The following is a 23,620-nucleotide window of genomic DNA, read 5'->3' as shown; positions in this document are numbered from 1 at the left end:
ATGGTCTGTCTGTCTTCCTTTGTTAATTGCCTTTTTCTTGCCATTATGATAGCAATATACCACTTCCTGCAGTGCAATATTGGCCAAATAATGCTTCAGAGGGTGTAAGAACAATCTGTTCCAATACTGCTTTTATTCAGACAGGGGGTTTGTAATCAAGTTATCAGCAGAGGTTGGGACACCAAAAGGAATTATTTCCATCAACTTTCAAGGCTTAATTTACTTATATTGCTGCAGAACAGCTGTAAGTTGTTAACCCATTACTTGTTCCCTGAAGAAGGCCTTTTTTTTTTTTTTTACAATATAACTGCAATTTACATTATTTTCCCGTTTTTGCTAACCTAAACTTTTTTTTTTAAGCTCGAGCAGTTTACTGCTTACCTATGTACCATTTCAGGTTATTCACTGGGCTTGAATTGCTTAAATTTCAATAAAAACTGGAAAGATTGAGGTGTTCTAAAACTTTTGACCAGTAGTGTATATATATATATATATATATATATATATTGTTGCGGATATGGGATTTGCATCCATCCATATCCGCTTGTAAATATTCCCCTATTTCCTCAATACTTCCCAACTCTCCCCAATCCCCCATTCCCTAGTCCCATTTTCTGTAAACAACACTCTGTAGACCCGACCTCCCCCTATTTCCCCCATTAAATGTCGCATCCAGGTCCACCGCATCTCAGGTAGACAACGATAGGACATCTTGCTAGTTATTCTTAGTCTATGTCAGTTAAGGATTCGTTTCCATTAATTCTGACCCTTCGTTGCACCAGAATGTGATTGTATGGCACCGTTAGGAAGTTTAGGACCTCCCAATACCTCCCCGCAGCTCTTCCTCACAGTTGTCTTCAACATCAACAACAACAACAACAACGAGCGCAGGGAGTGCGCGTCCTCACTCCGGCTTGGTTGATAGGAGTGGTGGGAGGGCACCAGGCCTTCCCAACGAGCCGCCATCGGACATGTGCTCGACGGGGTTACCCAACAAGGGCGGAACGTGGCTCCCTGTCAGCTCCTCGTCAAGGGTGGAGCCCGGTAACCCCCGCACCCAATAGAAGTGGCGGACCGGACCCAGTTGGGGCGGAACCAACCAGCCGAGGGCATGTCACTCCCCGTTGAGCATGCGCAGTAGAGAGAGAGGTGACGTCAGATGCGCGCTGAGCTTGGAGCAAGCAAGACCACCTCCAAGCGCTGTGAGACCTCCCTGCATCTTGAACCGTGCTTTATCCTGTCCCCGAGCCAAGGTGCACCTTGTGCAAGCGACCTACCTGTCCATTCCTGCCATCAATCCCCGTGTGAGTCTACCTTGTCCGTTTGTCCGTGGTCTGTCGGGGAATAGATAAGACTGTATTTAAGTGCCCATCTCTTCTGTGTCTTTACCTCACTCTGCCTTGTAATCTACCCCTTTTCTCCACCACTGTAATTATACCCTCCTCCGGAGATCTTGAGAACTGTACCCCCCTTGCGTCGTTTCATCTTTCCCAGGCGTCGTGTCCTTTCTATCATTGATTTGGCATAGCGCGATTTGGCCAACGTCTGGGTGAATCGGGTGAGTCGGGAAGAAACGGGGAACAACTGTTCGGCTGCGGTGACCTCCGCTCGGTAAATAACATCCAATCCGCGGACCGTAACAATATATATATATATATATATATAATATATATATATATATATATATATATATACATATATATATATATATATATATATATATATATATATATATATATATATATATATATATATATACTACTGTGATCAAAAAGTATCCGACCTTTATTTGTCGTGCATAAAAAAAAAGAAGCTAGGGAGGCGTTGATTGGTGCACGTATGTAGGCGATCCTAATGCGCACGCGTGAATTTTTTCCCACCTGTAGAAGCTGTCATTCGACGGCAGACCGCCGATGAGTGAGGAAATGTAAGTGAGCACCGTCGGATTTTCGTTTTTGACAAAATGACGGAAAAACTTGAACAACGCTACTGCATCAAATTTTGTGTAAAGCTTGGCGATTCCCAAGTGGAAACGATCCGCAAGATTCAACACCGTTCATTCCATTATGAAGGAGGATTTGGGCTTCAAGAGAATCTCAGCGAAGTTCGTACCAAAGCTGCTAACGATTGAGCAGAAGCAACTCCGTTTGGAGATCGCACAGGACATGCTGGAGACTGTGAACAGCGATCCCAGCTTCCTCAACACAGTGATCACTGGCGATGAGTCCTGGGTTTATGGGTACGACCCAGAAACCAAGTTGCAGTTTTGATGCAAGTTTGATGAAATACAAAATTTGATGCAGTAGCGTTGTTCAAGTTTTTCCGTCATTTTGTCAAAAACGAAAATCCGACGGCGCTCACTTACATTTCCTCACTCATCGGCGGTCTGCCGTCGAATGACAGCTTCTGCAGGTGGGAAAAAATTCACGCGTGCGCATTAGGATCGCCTACATACGTGCACCAATCAACGCCTCCCTAGCTTCTTTTTTTTTACGCACGAAAAATAAAGGTCGGATACTTTTTGAACACACTACGTATATATATATATGTATGTATATATATACACATATATATTCCCGGTGTGTACCCCGGTTTAGAATAGGTACACCGTATCCCTGCGTGTCGTAAGAGGCGACTAAAAGGGTTTGGCGTCAGGAAGGGCATCCGGCCATAAAAACATTGCCTCAAAAAGAGAACCATGACAATTACAACTACATATGGGCAGGGTACAGCCCAAAGTACCCCGTGGGGGTCCCCACTCCCTCTCGTCAAAACTCAAGTTGGGGAACCCGATTGAAGCAAGGGTGGAAATCACTCCATTTATGACGACGAAACGTCTGATGCCCAACTTGGAGATCGGGAATGGAATGACATGGAATGTCGGGACAATGACAGGGAGATCAGGAGAAGTGGTGGAAGTATTGGTCAGAAGAAGAGTGGACATATGTTGTGGGCAGGAGACAAGATGGAAGCGAAGTGGTGCGAGAATGGTGAAGGGTAGGCAGGGAGAGAAATACAAGTTTGTGTGGCAAGGGTGCCCGGAGGGCGTGAATGGTGTTGGTGTCCTGGTTTCTGAAGAGTTTGTAGACAGTGTGGTGAGTGTGACGAGAGTGAGTGAAAGGTTGATGATGGTGAAAATGATGATTGGAAAGCTCTTGGTGAACGTCATCTCGGGATATGCTCCGCAGGTTGGTCGGAGCGATGAAGAGAAGGACAAGTTCTGGTGTGCGATAGAGAAGCTGATGGAAAACGTGAAAGACAAGGAAGTTGTGGTGGTAGGAGGAGACCTAAATGGACATGTGGGAAGGAGTATGGACGGTTTTGAAGGAGTTCCTGGGGGTTACGGATATGGTGTGAGAAATGGAGAAGGTGAAAGGATTTTGGAGTTTGCTGATGGAGCTGATTTGTTGATTTGTAATACTCAGTTCCAGAAAGAGGATAATAAGCTTGTTACATACACGTCAGGTGGGTCGACGACAACCTTTGACGACCTGCTGGTGCGTAGGCGAGATAGGGGGCACCTCCGGGACACAAAGGTGATCCCGGGGAATGAGGCTGTTTCACAGCACCACTTGGTTGTCTGCAACATAAGGGAGAAAGGTGCGAGGAGAGCTCGGCGGGTGAAGTACCAACCGAGAATGAAGGTGTGGAGGTTGAAAGAGGTGACAGAGAGGGAGGCATTAAAAGAGAGGCATGGTAGAGGAAGGATGATGTGGTTGAGCTTGAAAGTGGTTGGATGTCAATGAAAGATAGTCTGTTGGGAGCCGTTGGTGAGGTATGTGGATGGACAAAAGGACCACCGAGGCACTCTGAAACATGGTGGTGGGATGATGAAGTTGGAAAGAAGATTGACGAGAAGAGGAAGAAGTTCAAGGAGTGGCAGAAGGCAAAGGGTATGGGGGCAGAAAAGGCAGAGCATGAAAGTTATAAGGCAGCCAAGAAGGCTGCAAAGAAAGAGGTAGCAAAGGCGCAGGAGGCATGGAGGAAAATGTTCGGAGAACGCTTGGATTTGGAAAAGGGTCAGAGAGTGGTATTCAGGATTGCAAAGCAGATAGCGAAAGAGAGGTGTGATGTGAAGGGGGTGAGTTGCTTGAAGTAAGAAGTGGGACAAATCGTTGTGGACCCAGATGGAATTAAAGGAAGATGGAAGAGACATATGGAAATGCTGTTGAATGCAGAGAATGAATGGGATGGCAACATGGAGAGTAAACCAGTTTTAGGACCGGCAGAGAAGATAACCGAGAAGGAAGTTGAGGAAGCGATAAAAACAATGAAGAGTAGAAAAGCGGGAGGGCCGACGGGAGTTGTGGGAGATATGTTGAAGGCAGCGGGAAATTGGGGTGTGAAGAGAATGACAGAGATCTGCAATCTGGTGCTGAAAGAAGGCCGCATTCCAGTGGATTGGGAACTGAGTACCCTCATCCCTCTATACAAGGGGAAAGGTGACCCTCTGGACTGTGGCTCGTACCGAGCGATAAAATTATTGGAGCATGGAATTAAGGTATTGGAAAGCGTGTTGGAGAGGAGGATAAGGAAGAAAGTGAAGATTGACAAAATGCAGTTTGGATTTATGCCAGGAAGAGGAACGACAGATGTGCTTTTTATTGTGAGGCAGTTGGAGGAGAAGTACATGGAGAAGAAGAAGAAGTTGTTTCTTGGGTTTGTTGATCTGGAGAAAGCATTCGATCGGGTTCCACGTGAAGTAATGACATGGGCATTGAGGAAGTTAGGAGTGGAGGAATGGGTGATCAGAGTAGTGATGGCAATGTACAAAAGAGCGCGCACAGCTGTAAGGACGAAGGACGGGAACAGTGGTGAGTTTGAGGTGAAGGTGGGAGTGCATCAGGGGTCGGTACTAAGTCCGCTACTATTTGTAGCTGTGATGGAGGTGCTGGCTCGGAACGTAAAGGAGGGTTTACCGTGGGAGTTGTTGTATGCAGATGATCTGGTGTTGATTGCAGAAAGTATGGATGGACTGAAGGAGAAGATGAACAAGTAGAAGGAATGTATGGAGACAAAATGTCTGAAGGTGAATATCGGAAATACAAAGGTGATGGCAAGTGGTAAAGCATGTGGTGAGGTGGAAAGAACTGGGAAGTGGCCGTGTGCTGTGTGCAGGAAGGGTGTCAGAGTGAATTCCATTCAATGTGCAATGTGCGCTGAGTGGGTTCATCAAAAATGTAGTGGTTTGAGAGGGTCATTAACCAGTGTGGCAACTACATTCAAGTGTAAGGTGTGCACAGAGGGAGCTGCAGATGGGGGAAATGTTGAGTTGGATCTTAGAGACGGCGTGAAGCTGGAAGGTGTGAAAACATTTTGTTACCTAGGAGGCATGCTGAATGGAGAAGGTGGATCAGACTCGGCAACGGTTGCGAAAGTGAGATGTGCATGGAAGACGTTTCGGGAACTGAGTGGCGTGCTGACGAGGAGGGGAGTGTCGTTGAAGCTGAAGGGAAAGGTGTATGCTGCATGTGTGAGAAGTGTTATGATTTATGGGAGCGAGGCATGGGTGATGAACGGAGAGCAGCAACGAAGGCTGGAAAGGATGGAAATGCGAATGGTTCGGTGGATATGTGGAGTATCGTTGAGAGAGAGGAAGACAAATGATGAATTGCGAAAGATGATGGGAATAAAGCATGTGATGGATGCTGTGAAGAGAAACAGGTTGAAATGGTTTGGTCATGTGTTGAGGAAGGATGAAAGTGACTGGTTGAGAAGAATGATGGAAATGAATGTAGAAGGAAGTAGAGGACGGGGAAGACCGAGAAAGACTTAGCTAAAGATGGTCGAAGAAGTAATGTGGGCAAGGGGGTTAACAAGGGGAGATGCAGAAAATAGGGCAAAATGGAGAAGATTGTCATGGGGACCGCAAGGCTAACTCCCACTCTGGCAGGGAAAATGGCCTTAAAATGCCTGTTGTTGTTGTGTGTGTGTGTATGTATATATATATATACACCGAGTGGTCCAGAAACCCTGGGCACATTTTGAAGAACGATACCTGCAACAAACAACGAGGGTTTATCATTGTTCTTTGGTGCAAAACAAAACATGTTACTCCTTAAACAGTCTAATCAGTCTAATATACATGAAACAGATCAGTTCAAATGTTCAAACTGCACTCTGACACACTCTGACACGCAGTTCTGGCATGTTTCAGTCGTTAAGGCAGCAGTCTCATTACGGATGAAATGTTTCAAGTCTGTAAGGGTCGTAGGATTCCTCGCATACACTTTGTGTTTGAGGAAACCCCAAAGGAAGAAATCACAGGGTGTTAAATCACAAGACTGCGGTGGCCAATCCATTTGTCTGTAATGTTCAAATCAAGGGCCTGGCGTACACTGGCAGCATAATGAGCAGGCGCACCATCATGCATGAACCACATTTGGCCATTATTGAGTGGAAATACATGCTGCTCCAAAATTAGAAGGTAATTTGCAGCATTCACATTTTCGTCGAAAAATATTGGTCCAACAATGCCTCGAGAAGAAATTCCTGAGGCAGAGCGAGGCAGAAGGTTGGAGGAGATGGAGGTGAGAGTTGGAAGGGAGAGGAATCCGGGAGGACACTTTGAGGAGGAGGGGTGAGAGCTTTCTCCAAGCCCAATTGTAGAAAAAAGGAGTAAAAAAAGAACCACCTTTAGAGGCCATTGTTCCCCACAGAGCAGGGGTTGGTCTTTTTCAGGCACCGTGGTCCCCTTTTTGAAGCAAGGTTTTATGGTCAGATGCCCTTCCTGCCACCAACCCTGTTAGTCAGGGAATTACCAGTGAACTGGTACTCAATTTGCTGACCTCAGAAGGATGACAGGCTAAGTCAACCCCCCAGTGTTAATTCAGCAATCGACCGGATTCAAACCCAGGATCCGAGGATCCTAAGCCAGCACCCTAACTGCTAAGCCAACACCCGGCTTATTAGAAAAAAAAAGGAGGATGGGGAGATTTGAAGGGGCGGGGGGAGTTTTGAAGGGGAGGGTTGAGTGGGGTGTTTAGGAAGGGAGGGGCGAGGAGGGAGTTTAGGAGGGGCGGGGTGAGTTTGGATTTTGGAAAGTGTTGGACGATTAATGGAAAACCAACATTTATTGCAAAATGAGTTTCTTGTAATTTTCGAGTCAGAGATCTGTTTGAAAACGTTGGAGGAGGGGTGGAATGCAGGTGAGTTTAGGGAATGTAGGAAGGAAGAACTGTAAGATATGGAATTTTTATTTGAAATGAAGAGATTTGGTGAGCAAATCGAAAGCAACCATTTAAAGAAGAAAAAGGAAAGTGTATTATAATATACAACAGAATACAACACATCAGGGGAAAGTTTAAACATATGTAAACTAAACCATGAAAACTATCTGGGGAAATTCACTAAATGAGGGCATGAAGGATTCCTAAGGGGGATTAATGATTCCAGGACAGGTTCAGATGCAGGAACAGAAGAATATGAGATTGACAGCCATGAGAGCAGAGAACGAAAGAACAGGGAGGTGTATAAGTAAAAATGTGTTAGTACGGGAGCAGAGGCCTACTTATTAAATTCTTCGTTAATATTGATTTTTTGAAGGTTAGGTGAAAGTGGATCAGAGGAAGAAGGAGAAAGTTGAAGTAGTATGGTGAAAATTAGCTAGAATTGGAAAGGTGTCTTTTGGCTGGAGAGGATTGAGTTATGAAGGAAGGAGAGGAAAAACAGAAAAAAAACGGATGGGGTGAAACACATGGTCGAAGAACGAACGAACACGAACAAAGAAGGGAAAATTTTTTTGGGGGGAATTAAGATTTTAAACAAAGGGTAAGATGTTTGAGGAAGTATGGGGTGAAAAGAAATACTGGAAAAAACAGTGAGGGAACGAAAGTAAATAGACCACAAAATACTGCTGAGAGGAGACAACAAGGCCTCAAGGCAGGAAACTGAAAAGACCAGGCCTGAAAAATGCAGCAGGAAACAACCGACGATTTTATACAGGTATGCACGATTTACACCGATATCTTCCTCGAAACACACAGTAGGTACACACACAGTAAAATAAAAATACAGTTTTGACAAAAATACAAAAGGGAACAAATACTTAACTTGGATAGCTTGGAGTGCGTGGAGAGCTTGGAAAAAAACACAACCTCGCCGGCAAAACCGGAAGCGGCAGCGGAAGTGGAAGTGGAAGCCCCAAAGGAGTTTCCAAGGAGACGGCCTTTCTCCTCTGTAAAACGAATGCTGGAGAATACCCAGCCAAGTTGCACAAGTAGGTGATCTACCATGTTTTTATGCACAATGGTGAAAGTGTCATCCACGTACCTGTTCCAGTATCGTGGAAGCCAATTCTCATGGGACTCAAATATCTTTTGTAATTGGAAAATGGCTTGTCAAAACAACCAACTAACACCTGAGGATGTTACCGGCCTGTTGGAGATGTCTCAATAGCATGACCTTCATCTATGATGGTGCACACTATCGACTGTTATTTGGCAAAGCTATTATTTGGCAAAGTACCTCGACTTTCCTGAATATGCATGATCACCTCCCTCAATGCTATCGACTTTACCTCCAAGCTTTGTGCTATCTGAAAATTTGGAAAGCTGACTCCTAACACCACTGTCAAAATCATTGATGTAAATGATGAATAACTCGATGTACCCAGCATTGTCCAGGGAAATTCAATGAAATGTGTATTTAAATATTTCCTGCAGGACAAATTGGGGAATGTTGGACTTGTGGTTTGCGATGAATTACCAATCTTGGGTGTTGCAAAATGGGCTTTGACCGCTTTCCCTTCTTTTAACTTCTTTGTATTAATTTTCTATTTTTCAAATGCAACAAATCACTGCAACGTCAACATACGATCTTCACTAAACATATTACTGATCGCTCCCGGATAATCCCAGGCAGATTATAAGAACATACTCCCTCGAGACCTGAACACGAGTGTTATCATAAAGCTGTGTAAAGCAATATTTTTAATAACAGGTGCATGTGCAAACACCATAATACTTAAGTTTGTGTTTTTGACAACAAATCTCTATATACAATCTCAACATATGACCTCACAAAACATATCTTCAGAAAAAACGCAGGCAGTGTATAAGCACAAGACTCAACCGAGGCCTAATTTTAATACATTTTTCGATTTTTTTATTTATCCAAACATAGCCTTCGACCTTTCTCGAGATGAAAGAGGAGGCGATGCAAAGTTTGGTTGCACTGGTTCCTGCATGGTCCAAATGCATAAATGAACAAGCAAATAAAAACAAACTTTCTTCTTTATATATATTACTCGTGCATTACGGTCCTCGTACTGATCCCTGAGAAACGCCACTACTTATATCCTCCCATTTAAAGCCACATTAAACACTACTAGGCCTGATTGCAATCCAGTTAGCTACTCTACCAGCCACTCCACAAGCCCTAACCTTAGCTAACAGCCTCCTATGTGGTACCTCATCCACCCAATCAGAAACTGCTTCATAGAACTCTAATAGTAATAGATTTGTTATACCTTTTGTAATTCCATGCTGGCTGCCTTTAATTAGTTTGTATTTCTTTGAATCATTCCTCATCTGGTCCCTTATTAGTGTCTCCAACACCTTCTCCACAACAGAAGTCAAACTACCAGATTTATAGTTCCTCAATTATTCTCTGAATCCTTTCTTAAGCAGCAGTGTTACATTTGTAACTCTCCAATCGTCCGGTACCTGTCCTGACTCCAGTGAGCTATTGAAAAGAACGGTTAACATCTTGCTTATCTTCTCTACCTACCACCTCCCTCAAAAATCTCAGGTGCATATTTATCTGTCCCCAAAGCTTTATTAATTTTTTTATTTCAGAGTGGGATACAAAACGTAAACTGCTCAGCCTGGTGGAGGTATGCAGTATGCACTCTACCATGTAAAAGTTCTAATTCTAATTGTAAAAGTTTGATATTGGTTTTAATAAAGTTCAAACCTATCTGATCACCCTTGTACACTCCCCTTTTGGTGTATTTTTATGTGGGAAAGAGTCAAATGATAGAACATGAGCATTAACCTACTCGTGACGATGGGGCAGTTGGAAACACTGGACATATGAATGGACAAGACTGAGACGAAAAGATCATTAGTTGGAGTGAGAGAGAACAGGAGATGGCGGCGAGCATGCAGCGAGCTGCTAAAATTGAGTGCAATTAATGCAGAGGAGTGGAGAATGTGTATGAAACTTTTGGCAAGGATTGATTGTCCAAAGACAGGAAAAAGCTCAGCTAGTTGGCCTTAACTGAGGGAGACAACTGTAAGGCTCTGTGAATGTCTGGTAGACTTGTGTAACAGCTGATTGTTATACAGTATAACGGACATATTACTGATCAGAAATACATGTAAAATAATATACTCGCTGGCATTGAGTACTCATAACTGATGCAAGTAGAAATTCAGAAGTATTTGTGGTAATGATAGTTTATGGAGAAGTATGTGACATACGTTTGTACATGTAGCAAATGGGGAATGTATGGGAATAGGGAAACTTGTAGGGGTCTGGATAACAAAGTTTAACCGTACTTTTTGAGAAAGTTAAACCGGTTGAGTTACCAACTCCACAAAACAAAGTCAGTTCTTCATACTATCTCTTTATAAAAGGATATCTTAAAGAAAATGCAGGCCATTGCCATGTGTAAAATCATGTCTGTGCCATATCCATATCCCCTTAACTCCATCTACCAATTCACTAATGTTGTATTAATTATCAGCTAACACTACCTGTAACTTTGCCTGGATGTAACTTAACATGCACATCGTTTTTTTTGCTTTAAATTTACTTGATCTACGCAACGACTTTAACCAGGGTACCTACTTACAATGGCCAGCACTGTTCTGGAGAGATATCTTGAGACAGCTGGCTTTCTATCCCATCTGTAACAATGTGCGGGGATTGTTCGCTTCAAGAAACAACACCCCCAGCCGGAACCCTACCAGAATGTAGAGTTTCAGTCGGATTAAACTCCACCAGGGAGCAGCAATTGGTCCAAGCATCTCTTTGGCGAGCATTCTACCAACTGTGCTATCTCCTTACATGAAGGTCTCCCGTACATATGAATACCAGGATTTACGTGTGAGATCTGACAGCTTCGGGCTTCTTCAAGCTAAAAAGTCGGAGGCGAAGTAAATTCTTATTTTCGGTGGTATCCACAGTAGTTACCTTACCTGCATCAATCTCTTTCCAGAATTGCTCACACATCAATTATTCCTATTTCTCCTGAGAGCGCCATACTTTCTCCACTTTCAGCTGTCGACTGCTTATCAAAAGTGAATATGTATCTCCGTCCTTCGTTCAGCACAAAATACACTGTCATCCAAATTTGGTTGATTTAATCCTTTGCAGAGTTTGTCTTACTTTAATTAATGAAATTGTGATTTTTTTTTTAGCTGCACATGGACCACCTGCTTTCTTATGAAGGGATGATTATTGGATATGGCCACATTAAAAAAAAACCCTCGAATGTCAGCTCCCGAATTGTAATTTGCTTCTTGTGATAGCTGTTAGGAAGAAAAATACATCATAATTTGTTTCCTCTGCTTTTACAGAGCTCCAGCAATTTTCTTCCCAACCTCAGTTGCAACGCGCCAGGAAGGGCATCCGGCCATAAAAAAAACATTGCCTCAAACAGGGAACCATGATTGTCATGGGGCCCGCAAGGCTAACCCCTGCTCCAGCGGGGAAAATGGCCTTAAAACGATCATTCATTCATTCCTCAGTTGCAACGGGTAGCGCATAAATGCCTCCGGATTGTTTCAATAATACACTCTTTATTTACAGTCACATGAAAAAGTAAGTACACCCCATGTAAAGTTTTGACTTTTTCAACATATTTCAACATACAGCTACTTGATCTTCATTTCAACAATATTGATAGATAAAGGTGATATAATATAACAAATATCATGAAACATTTACATTTTGTAGTCCATTGTATAATTTAAATAAACATAAATGCAAATTCCGCATGTGGAAAAAGTAAGTACACCCCTACATTTATCACTACTTCAAATACCTAAAATTAGAATCAGGCGCACCAGCTCAGGTGCAAATGATTAGAACATCGTTAGAGAGGAACTTGGAGGAATCTGTCTTGTTTAAACCTCAGACATTTAGTTTGGCTTGCTCTTTGTTGTTGAAGTGTGCGGCGTCACCATGCCTAGATCAAAAGAGCTCTCTGAGGCCTTCAGAAAGAAGGTTATAGATGCCTACGAGTCTGGGAAGGGATTTAACAAGATCTCCAAACAATTTGAAATCAATCATTCGACTGTCCGGAAGCTCATCTACAAGTGGAGAAGATTCCAAACAACTGCCAACTTGTTCAGGCCAGGCCGCCCCAGCAAGTTCAGCCCGAGAGTAGACGGCAAGATGCTGAAAGAAGTCTCTAAGAACCCCAGAATGTCATCACGGGACCTACAGGTAGCTCTTGCCACTGTTGATGTCAAAGTGCACGAGTCTACCATTAGAAAGAGGCTGCACAAATTTGATCTACATGGGAGGTGTGCCAGGAGGAAACCTTTGCTGTCCAGAAAGAACATCAGGGCAAGACTAAAGTTTGCCAATGAACACCTAGGCAAAGACCAGCACTTCTGGAACAATGTGCTCTGGACAGATGAGTCAAAGGTAGAGCTATTTGGCCACAGTACCAGAAGACATGTTTGGCGAAACCCAAAGACAGCATTTGGCCACAGGAACCTGATACCAACTGAAAAGCATGCTGGTGGAAATATTATGGTTTGGGGCAGCTTTGCTGCATCAGGGCCTGGGCAGCTCACCATCATAGAAGCCACTCTTAATTCTTCATTGTACCAGAGGGTGCTTGAGGATAATGTGAGGCCATCTGTCGGAGAGTTGAAGCTCAACCGAAGGTGGACCTTGCAACATGAGAATGACCCTATACATACCAGTAAATCCACCAAGGAATGGCTGAAAAGAAAGAAATGGAGGGTTCTGGAATGGCCAAGTCAAAGCCCGGATCTAAATCCCATCGAGATGTTGTGGGGGGATTTGAAACGAGCTGTGCATGCAAGAAACCGCTCAAACATCGCACAGCTGAAAGAATTCTGCATGGAGGAGTGGGCAAAAATTTCTCCCAGTCGATGTTAGAGACTGGTAGACAGTTATAAGAAACGCCTACTTGAGATTGTTTCTGCCAAAGGGGGCAATACCACCTATTAGAGCCAAGGGTGTGCTTACTTTTTCCACATGCAAAATTTGCATTTATGTTTATTTAAATTATACAATGGACTACAAAATGTAAATGTTTCATGATATTTGTTATATTACCTTTATCTATCAATATTGTTGAAATGAAGATCAAATAGCTGTATGTTGAAATATGTTGAAAAAGTCAAAACTTTACATGGGGTGTACTTACTTTTTCACGTGACTGTATCTGCATTTGTCTATCATGCTAACACTTCCAAGTTCAGTCTTCTCGAAGATTCTATTTTGCCTTCATCAACGTGGATATAATTATTAACAAAGTGCCATTGGTGTTGTCAAATATTTTTTCCCCCCTTATTTTGTTTTAACAAGATTGAGGCTCATGAAAGAGCGAGGCCACTGAGAGTAAAAATTGTAACATAACGACAGTTGGGTATTGGGGGTAAAGTTGAACAAAACAATCAAGGGGAAGAGCAAACAGGAAAAGAGGAGAGATAGAGAAGCGGAGGGAATGCAGAACCTCCAAGTAAGAGAGTTAGGTATGTAGGACTAATGAGGGTAGAAAAGATCGCAGAAGGGATGAGGGTGGTGACATGGGATGGTGTTGCATCACCTGCTTGAAATCCTGGAGTGCGGAAGGGTTGAACTGCCTTTGGGAGGAAGTTCTATGAACACGAGAAAATAGAAATAAAAGATTGGACATGGGAGAGATGGCTGGTTTTTAGGAGTTTCACCAGGAGAGGTTATGGTAAAAAGTTGTGCATCCTGGAGGAGCTGGGAAAGGTTGAAGGCCTAAGGGAGTGAACGGAGCAAGACCAGATGAGAGTAATTCAAAAATAAAGAGACCAAAAGAGAGCAGTAGACCTTGTACTTTGACCTCATTGCAGGAGTTTTCAATCATGTTGAGCTTGACATTCCACAGATTCCAATGTTAAACCAAGAACTATTTTTTTTGATATGTTAAGAAATCGTTGATACACCATATTTAAGTCATTTTCACGTGTTTTTAATGGCACACACACACACACACAAAGCATTTCTTAACACGAGATTTTTTTGTTAGCTTTGATCTTTATCGTTCTCCTTTTGTGACCAACTATGGCAATTGTAATGTACACGGATAAATTAGCCAAGTCTGCAGTTAAATTTTATATATTTATGTTTTTGATCCATTTTTTAACATTATCTGAGTCTGATGGAAGCAACATAAATTACACACCCACATGCGGACAAATACAGGAGACAACACCAGACTTGACTTCAGACAAATACAGGAGACAACACCAGACTTGACTTCAGACAAATACAGGAGACAACACCAGACTTGACTTCAGACAAATACAGGAGACAACACCAGACTTGACTTCAGACAAATACAGCTGTTGACTTCAGGGGAAGTGACAACTTCTCGGGGCAATCTGGGTACTGGTGATGCCACCCCATATATGTGACGTCATTTTATTTCCACAGCCACTGGGACAATGAGGAATTCCCACCCCTCCCCTTCCACCCCTTCCACCCCTCCCACTTCCCACGTCTTTTTGCTTGAAAGGGTCAGAGGGTAGAGGTCATACAGTAGACTATTAATGAAATTGTGAATAAAGCCACAGCTACAGATTACTTGAAGCTAAGATAATGCTATGTTGATGTGCACCTTTGTGGGATAAAATGCTGTTGATTTATTTATTTTTAATCACTTGCTGAGCTGTAGCCAATTTTGAGTAGCCTCTTTGAAGAAATGAAAAAACAATAACAATCTGGTACTCATTACCGAATGCTTGTTTGGTACCGTACTTTAGCAATGTTTTCTAAGTGTCTTAGGAGTGCTGTTAGACTTGAAAAACACTACCGAAGAGGATTTAAAGCTGCTTTCCAAAAGCTTATAAGTTTACCCTGTTGTTCCTCATTCATAGTTGTACACATAAGCAATTGTAAGTGGTTTTATTGTATATAAGCAAGGCGTTTTACAGTATCGAACACATCGACTGCAGGAAGATGGTGCCACATGCCATACATACATTCAGAACTACCTTTGCCTGGACGATACAGAGTGAGTTGCAAGTACTTGCCCGAGCACCACAGAGTCCTGACTTGAAGGCTATTTGAACACATCTAGGAACACAGAATGGAAGCTGCAAAACAGGCAACCACTGCCAAGTAAAACGCAAGAGCTGCAACAAAATCTACTCCATATTTGGCAAAATCTAGACCATGTTGTCTTACAGATTTACATTGATTCGATACCTTCATGGGTTCAATCACTGAGTGATACCAAATGAAATGGCGCCAAATACTGGTATATTTTTTTATTTGGATGACAACTTCTGTATTATATTGTGATGTTCTCCTTTGATTGAGTGGAATGGTTTGTGAAGATTTAATTATTGTTATGGGAATTTATTGTTATTTTTATTTTTTTGTATACAAGATCGAGGCTCGTGAAAGAGCTAACATTAATCACACAGAAAGACAAACCGACACATAAAACATATAACATGGGGAGCGGTAGACAAGATGGGGCGAGTGGGGGAGGAACACAAACACAACATCTGAGAGCAGGGACATCGAGAGATCTGTGGGAGGGAGAGGGCTTTGGGGGGGGGCATGGGAAAGGGGGGGTGGGAAAGGTATAAAACATATGGACACTGCCAGGACTTCCAGGAAAGAAGTTGGAATTTCAAACAAGGTGGATCTGGGGTGAATTAGTGGGGGTAGAAAAGATCAAGGTTTTGGATGGGGAAAGATAAGAGATGGTGGTGAACAGCTGTTTTAAAGACCTGGAGGGATGAGTGGGATTGAATAGAGTGAGGGGATTTGTTCCAGAGGCGGGAGAAAAGAGGAATGAAAGAGTGAAGGTGAATAGAGAATCTTGATTTTGGTAGTTTCACCAGAAGAGGGTTGCAGGCAGATCTTGTGCAGTAGGAGTACTTGGGGGACAGAGCACAGACAGGGCTTGGGGGGCTAGGTCAGAGAGGAGTTGGTAGAAGACAGAAAGACCACCAACCTGCCTGCGGTGAGTAAGTGAAAGGCCCTCGCAATCAGCTTCATCTCGGGAGATTCCAATGATTCTGAAAGCTTTGGTTTCAGGTGAGCCGAGCATGAAGCCGAGCGAGGTGTGAACCTTTCCACTTAGATCCGCCAAATCTCAGGTTCCCCTTCCACTTGGGTCCAGCAAATCGTAGGCCCCTCCCACAAGCATCAGCCAAATCTCAAGCCCCCTTCCACTCGGGGTCAGCCAAATCACAGGCCCCCATACTCAGGCCGTGTGTGTATGTCCAGGCCATAACGTTTCTACTATTTTATCTTTTGTCATCAATTTTTCAACAAACCTTTATCTGCAATAAGAAAAATGCAGAGTTTATGTGTCAGTGTGTGTATGTTCTCCATAACTCCAAAGCCATGAAACTCAGCTGCCCCAAACTTTGCATGCATACTTGTCAAACTCCAAGAGATTGCATGAATGAAAACTGGGTGTTTGGGTGTGTTATAACACCCTTTTTTAAGATGATTTAACGAGGCGCTCATAAGAAAAAAACCCAAAAAGCCTTATCAAAATGGTGGTATGCCATCTTGGTCAGCCCTCTGTGACATCGCTGGGTTATTTTGCCGCCATTTTGTTTTGGCCTATTGAAATGTGCCTTGGCTTGGAAACACTATGCACTCTCACGGACTAATAAAAGCATATAATCAAAATTTGGATTTGAGGATCGGATCCTGTAGACTAAATAAGTATCGAAATCTGGAGTGAAATCTGAAAAAAATTAACATCAGCGATTCATATAACTAAGTGTATTTATGGAAGCAAGGCTGTTTTCTTCATTCTGCACTGCCGTCTTATTTTCACATCTCTATAGGATAGGGTGTTTTTTAAAGTTGAAAAATGCTTCGACTTTATTCCCATTTGTCATAATTTCATTATTATGATTGTAAACAGAATACGGAGAACCAACGTGAACAAAGCATTGGTGCTTTTTCTTCTTTGTCGTCAAGGCATAACAGAGAAACTCAGCTACTCATGAGATTGCCAAAACATCAACATAAAAAAGCAACATACAAGAACAGATACATTCAACGCACACCGCCCCCATGCCAAATAAAAAAATATCCTCCAGCGCGGCATTGCGGGGGCGCCTTCGGTGCCCGGCAATACCATCGTGCAGCACATATAGACTGTATTGGGTGGGAAAGGTGCACAAAAATAGATTGATTAATTGCATAATTAAAATCAGTAATTAATGATAATAAAATATTTTCTTAATAAATTGGCTAATAGCATACCTAAACCACCAGTATTCATCCGAAGCTGTAACTTTTAGAACATTAATTACATGTCATTAATCGAAAAAATTAAATGATTAATTTATTAATCAATAAATAATTAATCGTTTAATTGATTAATCAATAAATCCAAAATATCCTTTATAGCCACATCACTTGGTCACTATCGTGTCCAAATATTAGCTTCCTAGCTCAAAAGGTGCCTGAGATAGTTCCCAGATGAGAAAGAAAATAAATAAATGATTAATAATGTAAATAAATAAATAATAATCATAAAATAATTAAATAATTTATCAATTGGCTAATATAATACCCAAACCACCACCATTTCATCCGAATCTGCAACTTAAAAAAAATTAATTAATGAAATCATAAATCGAATAAATAAAGAATTAATCGATTAATTGATTAATCAATATATCAAAATTAGCCTTTACAGCCAAATCACTTTGGCATTGTCATGTCCAAATATCAGCTTCCTAGCTCAAAAGGTGCCTGAGATAATGCCCAGAGGAGAAAGGAAATAAATAAGTACTTAATTAATCGATAATAATTAAATAACTAATCAATTAATATTGATTAATCAATAAATCAAAAATAGGCTTTACAGACAAATCATTTGGTCATTGTCATGTCCAAATATCAGCTTCCTAGCTCAAAAGGTGCCTGAGATCATGCCCAGAGGAGAAAGGAAATAAATAGGTCCTTAATTGATGAATAATAATGAAATGACTAATCAATTAATTAATTAATCCAAAAACAAAAAAATACCGTTTTTGCCAAAGCACTTGCTCACTATTGTGCCAAAATTTCAGCTCCCTAGCTGAAATGGCTAAGATATCACCCGGACAAACAAACAAGAAAACAAACAACCGGAGTGAAAACTGAGTACTGTACTTCCTTTCAGCACGCGTCATTGCCGGGCCCCCTTCAGTGCCCGGAAATGACGTCATGCAGCGCCTGGAGATGGCATAGGAAAGGAGCAGTGTACAATATTTTATTATTCCCTGCATTTTTGGGGACATACACCACCCCAATCTTCTTCAAACTCAATGAGAAACTTTTTATTCAAACCAAGAGACACATTACGGATTAACTCTGCTTCTGATCATTCTTTTTCTTCTACAAACTCGGAAAGCATTACAGAGAAAGTCAGCCACTTATAATTCTTCTTCTTCAAACTCGGCAAGGCATTACGAAGAAGCTCAGCTATACATTACGTAAAGGCTCCTTTGTTCACCACTGTTATGTCTGGCCTCGTGGCACATATAGAGCATAAAAGCAAGCCATTCATTATCAAACGATGTTTGTAAGCAATGGAGATAGAGTCACAAGTGGTGTAATTTACTTTTTATTGGACAATCTATTATTATTATAGATGGAATACCCCTGCCCCTTCCTCCTGAGTATATTTTATTTATTTCCTTCCTTTAAAAAGTAAAAAGTACATTGATCAACAAACAAAGGCAGCCCCCTGCCCTCCCACGTGCCTGCGTTGGGGCCCGTGGTGTCGTGCGTTGGGTGGTGCTTCACCTGCTAAAAATATTTTTTCACCCCCCTTTTTGTGCGAACTGCTTTCATGATATTAACATAGTTATATTAATATACTGTAGTGTGACTACCCTCTGGTGAACACCGCAGGATGACACAGATGACCAAACAAGCTTTAACTTCGAGGCGTTCAATTCAATGGCGGACCATCGTTATACACGTGGGGAGCAAGTGGGGGAGAAGCCGTAAGCGCTTACCTTCATGAGTCCACCCGACGTCCTCGACCTGCAATAAATCAACTCAAACCGACACGGAATTAAAATGTACAAAAACACTGGATTTATTAAAGAAAATGCCGGTCACAAAATAATGCATGATAAAACTATGATTCCTAAATGGAGCGCTCCTATGCAGACTCGAATACAGACAAAGGGAAATATAACTGAAAATAAATACATGTTTGTGTGGCACTTAGCTCTGAGCAGCTCTTGAACCTCGTCAGGAATCGTCAAAAATCGTCTGAGACCTCTACATCCTTGCGTGCGAAAACCGCAGGCTGCACTCCGTAGGCGTGAACTAGGCCTCGCCGCACGCTCCGCTCACTCCTGGCTTATTGAACGAAGTGAACAGGCCACGCCTGTCCCCTCGTCTCTGCTCGGGAAACCGCAGTTCTCGGTCCGCAGTTCCTCCTCCTCACAATCACGATGAAGATGTCGGAACATGACCGTTCATGATGAATCTTCCTTGCGCAAGAACAATAAGCTACCGTTCGCTATGGGATCCATAACGAGAAGAAAAAAAATGTCCACCGAGTGTTCCTTTATCGTCAAGGCTCTGCCGTCATCTCACGATGTCTCCGTGTCCACTCCTATCAGCGAGTTCTATCTTATCAGTCCTTGTGCCAATCAAATGCCGGACCAATCAATGTTCTTTGGGCATGGCTCCATGACCCTGTCTGATTGAGGTGGTGATGTAGGGGCTGCGGCACCAGCGGTAGTGTTTAATGCCTGGTTTCCAGTTGGTTTTTATTTAGCGTTATTAATTATGGTGTTGATTGCTTGGCTTGGCTATGGTGTGTAGTGCGGTGTCATAAAGAACACATAAAAAGATTACAGAGGCATTACATACAGGGGATTAATTTACCCATAATCCCTCGCTAATTAACACACGCCACCCCTCTCACGGGGACGAAGATACAAGCTTACCCGACATATGGTCTACACAAATTTCCTTCTTATTACACGGGTTTCTTCTTCTTCACGACAGTCGGAGCACACAACCTATGCATTGTACCTGGACTAAGGTATTGCCTACCCCATACAAATGCAACAATACCTATAAAAAGTACATATAAAAAACAACGTTGAGTGCTTAAGCCACTTGGCTTCCATGGCAACACGGTGGCTCGCTACTCCGGGGGACATCCCAGGAGTTAGAAGGCAAAATAAATTAGAGTATTAAAGCAACAGGACAAGTACGATGTCCGAGAGGTATGCACACTCGCTCTAAGCCGTCTAGCCGCGGTTTGAATCCTGACGCAGCTATAAACTGTCATCCCGGTGTTTCACAGGCAGGGCATTAATGTGTGTGCTGTCCCTCAGATGGACATTAAACTGGGCGTCACATCTGTTGGATTTTCAACTCCCCCTTTCTCCCCTCCTCACTCTTCCCTCCCCCTCCTCACTCTTCCCTCACTTCCCATCTACTCCTCCCCTCTCTTCTCCACCCCTCTCTCTCTCACCCACCACTCTCTCACTTCCACCCCCCTCTCTCTCTCCTCCACCCCTCTCTCTCTCACCCACCACCCCTCTCTGTCTTTTGCACCATCTCTGTCTCTGCCACCCATCTCTTTCTCCTTTCCCACTCTCTCTCTTTCTCTCTCTCTCCTCCACCCCTCTGCTCTCTGTCTCTCCCAGCCCTCTCTATCTCTTCCAACCCTTGCACCTCCTCCCCTCCTCTTCCCTCTTCCATCCTTTCACCTCTCCACCTCCCCTCTTCCTCCTCCCTTTTCCTCTCTCCTTCCTCTCCACTATCTGTTTCTCCCTTTTTCCCGCTCCGCCCCTCTGCTCTCTGTCTTTTCCACCCAGTGGCGTCACTAGGGTTGGTGTCACTAGTGCGGTAACTCATGGTGTCAATCCCCCCACCCCCCCCCCCCCCCCACCAATGGACCTCCTCCCGTACCAAACCATACAGAATCATTAGTAATGTTTTTTGTACTAATGTTACTCGTAAATCGTAATTCCCGTATATCACTGAATGGAATGGCAATAGCAGTGACATAAACAACTAGCAAAATTAAAATTACACCTTCTTATTACTCCTTCTTTTCCGTTAATTACTACTTCATTCTCAAAAAAGTTATTGACAAGTCAAGAGATGACGATGGTTCACGAGCGAGCGGTATTCTTCGGTTCTATTTCGAAAATTCGGTTCGGTTCTGACAACTTTGAAAATTTGACCTTTGTGACCTTGAAATGTCAAAACGAAGGTTAATGACCTTGAAATGAGATAGAAAATAATGTATAATCAGTTATGAGGTTAGTTAGCTGCACAATACCGAAAATTCGGTTCGATTCCGACAACTTCGAAAATTTGACCTTTGTGACCTTCAAAGGTCAACGGTCGAAGATTCTGAAATTTGTTGGAAAACTTGTATTTCATGATGTATGTGATAATATAAGATCATGTACGACATTTCCCCCTATCAGGAAGCGAACAATGTAATAAAACCTTCAAAAATCGACTTTTCTAAATTTCGTGACCTTGTGACCTTGACCTTGGGGCGAAAATGAAAAATCGAGCTCCGTGGGGCTAGACACATGACATTGGCCGAACCAAATACCGAAACCCCTGTCATATTCCACCAACTCCCTCGGAGAAGATGTAGCTTGAACTCGATTACCCCCTAAAAAGACATCTTTTTGGGTGTGGCTCCGCCCACAATGGGCGCAATACGCCCACTCTAAGCAGGACACAACTAGATCATGATATCAACCTCCCACCCAAGTTTCATTAAGATCGGATGATATCATCGGGTAGTTATGCTGCGGACAGACAGACATACAGACACACACCCATGACGAATATCGTGGTCACTCTGTTTGATAAGAGTCTGGGGGGGGGGGGGAGGCATGGGAAGGCGGGGGGGGGGGGGGGGGAGGTATAAAACACATATGGGCCCCGGCCATAACTGCGGGCAGTTAGAAAGCACGCTTTTCGTTGTCTTTGGGATCGATAGATCAAAGTTCAAGCCCATGGTCATCGCAAAATATGTGAAAAACACATTTGTAGCCATAAGTTTTGAATGGATAATAAGAGAGAGTTAAAACCAGTGCCAAAATGTTCCTCGTTTCATATTAATCTACATTGGTGCAATTTAGCCTTAATGTGGGTCGGTATTTAGCCTTAATTGCTCGTATATTGAAAAATGAAAAATTGTCGGTGTGGCTTGAACGATCGTGAGTACATATTTCATTGAACCCCCACCCCCCTTCACCTAACATATGTAGTTTCCTCTATGTATTGCAATCTTTCTTTAACCTTTATTGAATGCTATGTCTTTGATAAGATTTTTTGAAAATGCACTTGCACAATTGTTCAGTTAGTGCTCTTACCTTGAAGCTGTTTCATCTGGATTTGATCTCAACCTCACTATAAGCTGTCACCTGTGATGGATATCATCATAATCAATCAATGATGGATAATGGCAATGTAAGTGACATAATATGGTGATATGGGTAAATGCGCCATAATAGTAGCATGTTGAGATAGCGATGGCATTTTTGTTCAGAATGAGCATGCGAGGTGAGACTATGTGCTCTACTAATACTACCAGTTTTATCACATAATTGTTTGGCATTTGGAATGTTAGTTAAGTAAAGGGTAGATAAATATGAGCTGCGTTGACAATCACTGTGAAAACGGCAACCAGCAACTTGCAGTGCGACAGAAGTAGCCATTATTGTTGGATAAAAGCAAAGCTGAGTTTCAGGGAGAGGATTTGTCCAGGCAAGTGGAAGCAGGCAAGGACAGGTTGAGGCTTTGGACACCGGAGTCATGTGATTGGATTTTTAGGAGCAAGGGTGTGCTTGGTTTGCTAGGCATAAAAGACAACGGATAAGGTTGAGAAGATTTTTTTTCATTCAAATTTGCCCTAAAAGAGAGCGACTAAATGTGAAGAGCTAATGAGAAAAAGAAAAAGAGGAAAAACTGGCAAAACCTTCACCTAGTCCTGAAACAAGGAAACCTCTTCACAGGACCACTGTGCAGGATGGGGGTAACTAGGCCAGGTGGAAAAATACATTTTCCTACCCGAGAGATGGAGAAATAGATCAGGTCACATCACATCACAATAAGTCATTCTCTGGCGCGTTGTCCCTTCAAAACGAGGATGCTCACGGAGGGTCAGGTCAGTGATCAACAGAGCATCGGCTTCAGTGGGGACCAACTCAGCTATTTGGAGCACACTTGGTTGGAGCTTGCTATTCTACAAGTACAAGGCTGTTGGCCTGCAGTTGGGTCGGTTATGGTGCTGGTGGCAGGAGTGATTCTCCATGGCGAGTCTGACATTGTAAATCGAAACAGGTGGTTTGCACAGACACCGGTTCCGCCAGCGTTGCTGATGTCGTCGATATAAACTGTAAATTTTGCAAAGAGATGTTAAATAAAGCAGTTCCTTACCATCACTACACTGCAAAGAATTTGTTTC

The sequence above is a fragment of the Myxine glutinosa genome, chromosome 1 (assembly GCF_964187855.1).
Source record: "Myxine glutinosa chromosome 1, kmMyxGlut1.1, whole genome shotgun sequence".
Lineage (NCBI taxonomy): Eukaryota > Metazoa > Chordata > Myxini > Myxiniformes > Myxinidae > Myxine > Myxine glutinosa.
This window is presented reverse-complemented; position numbering follows the sequence as displayed.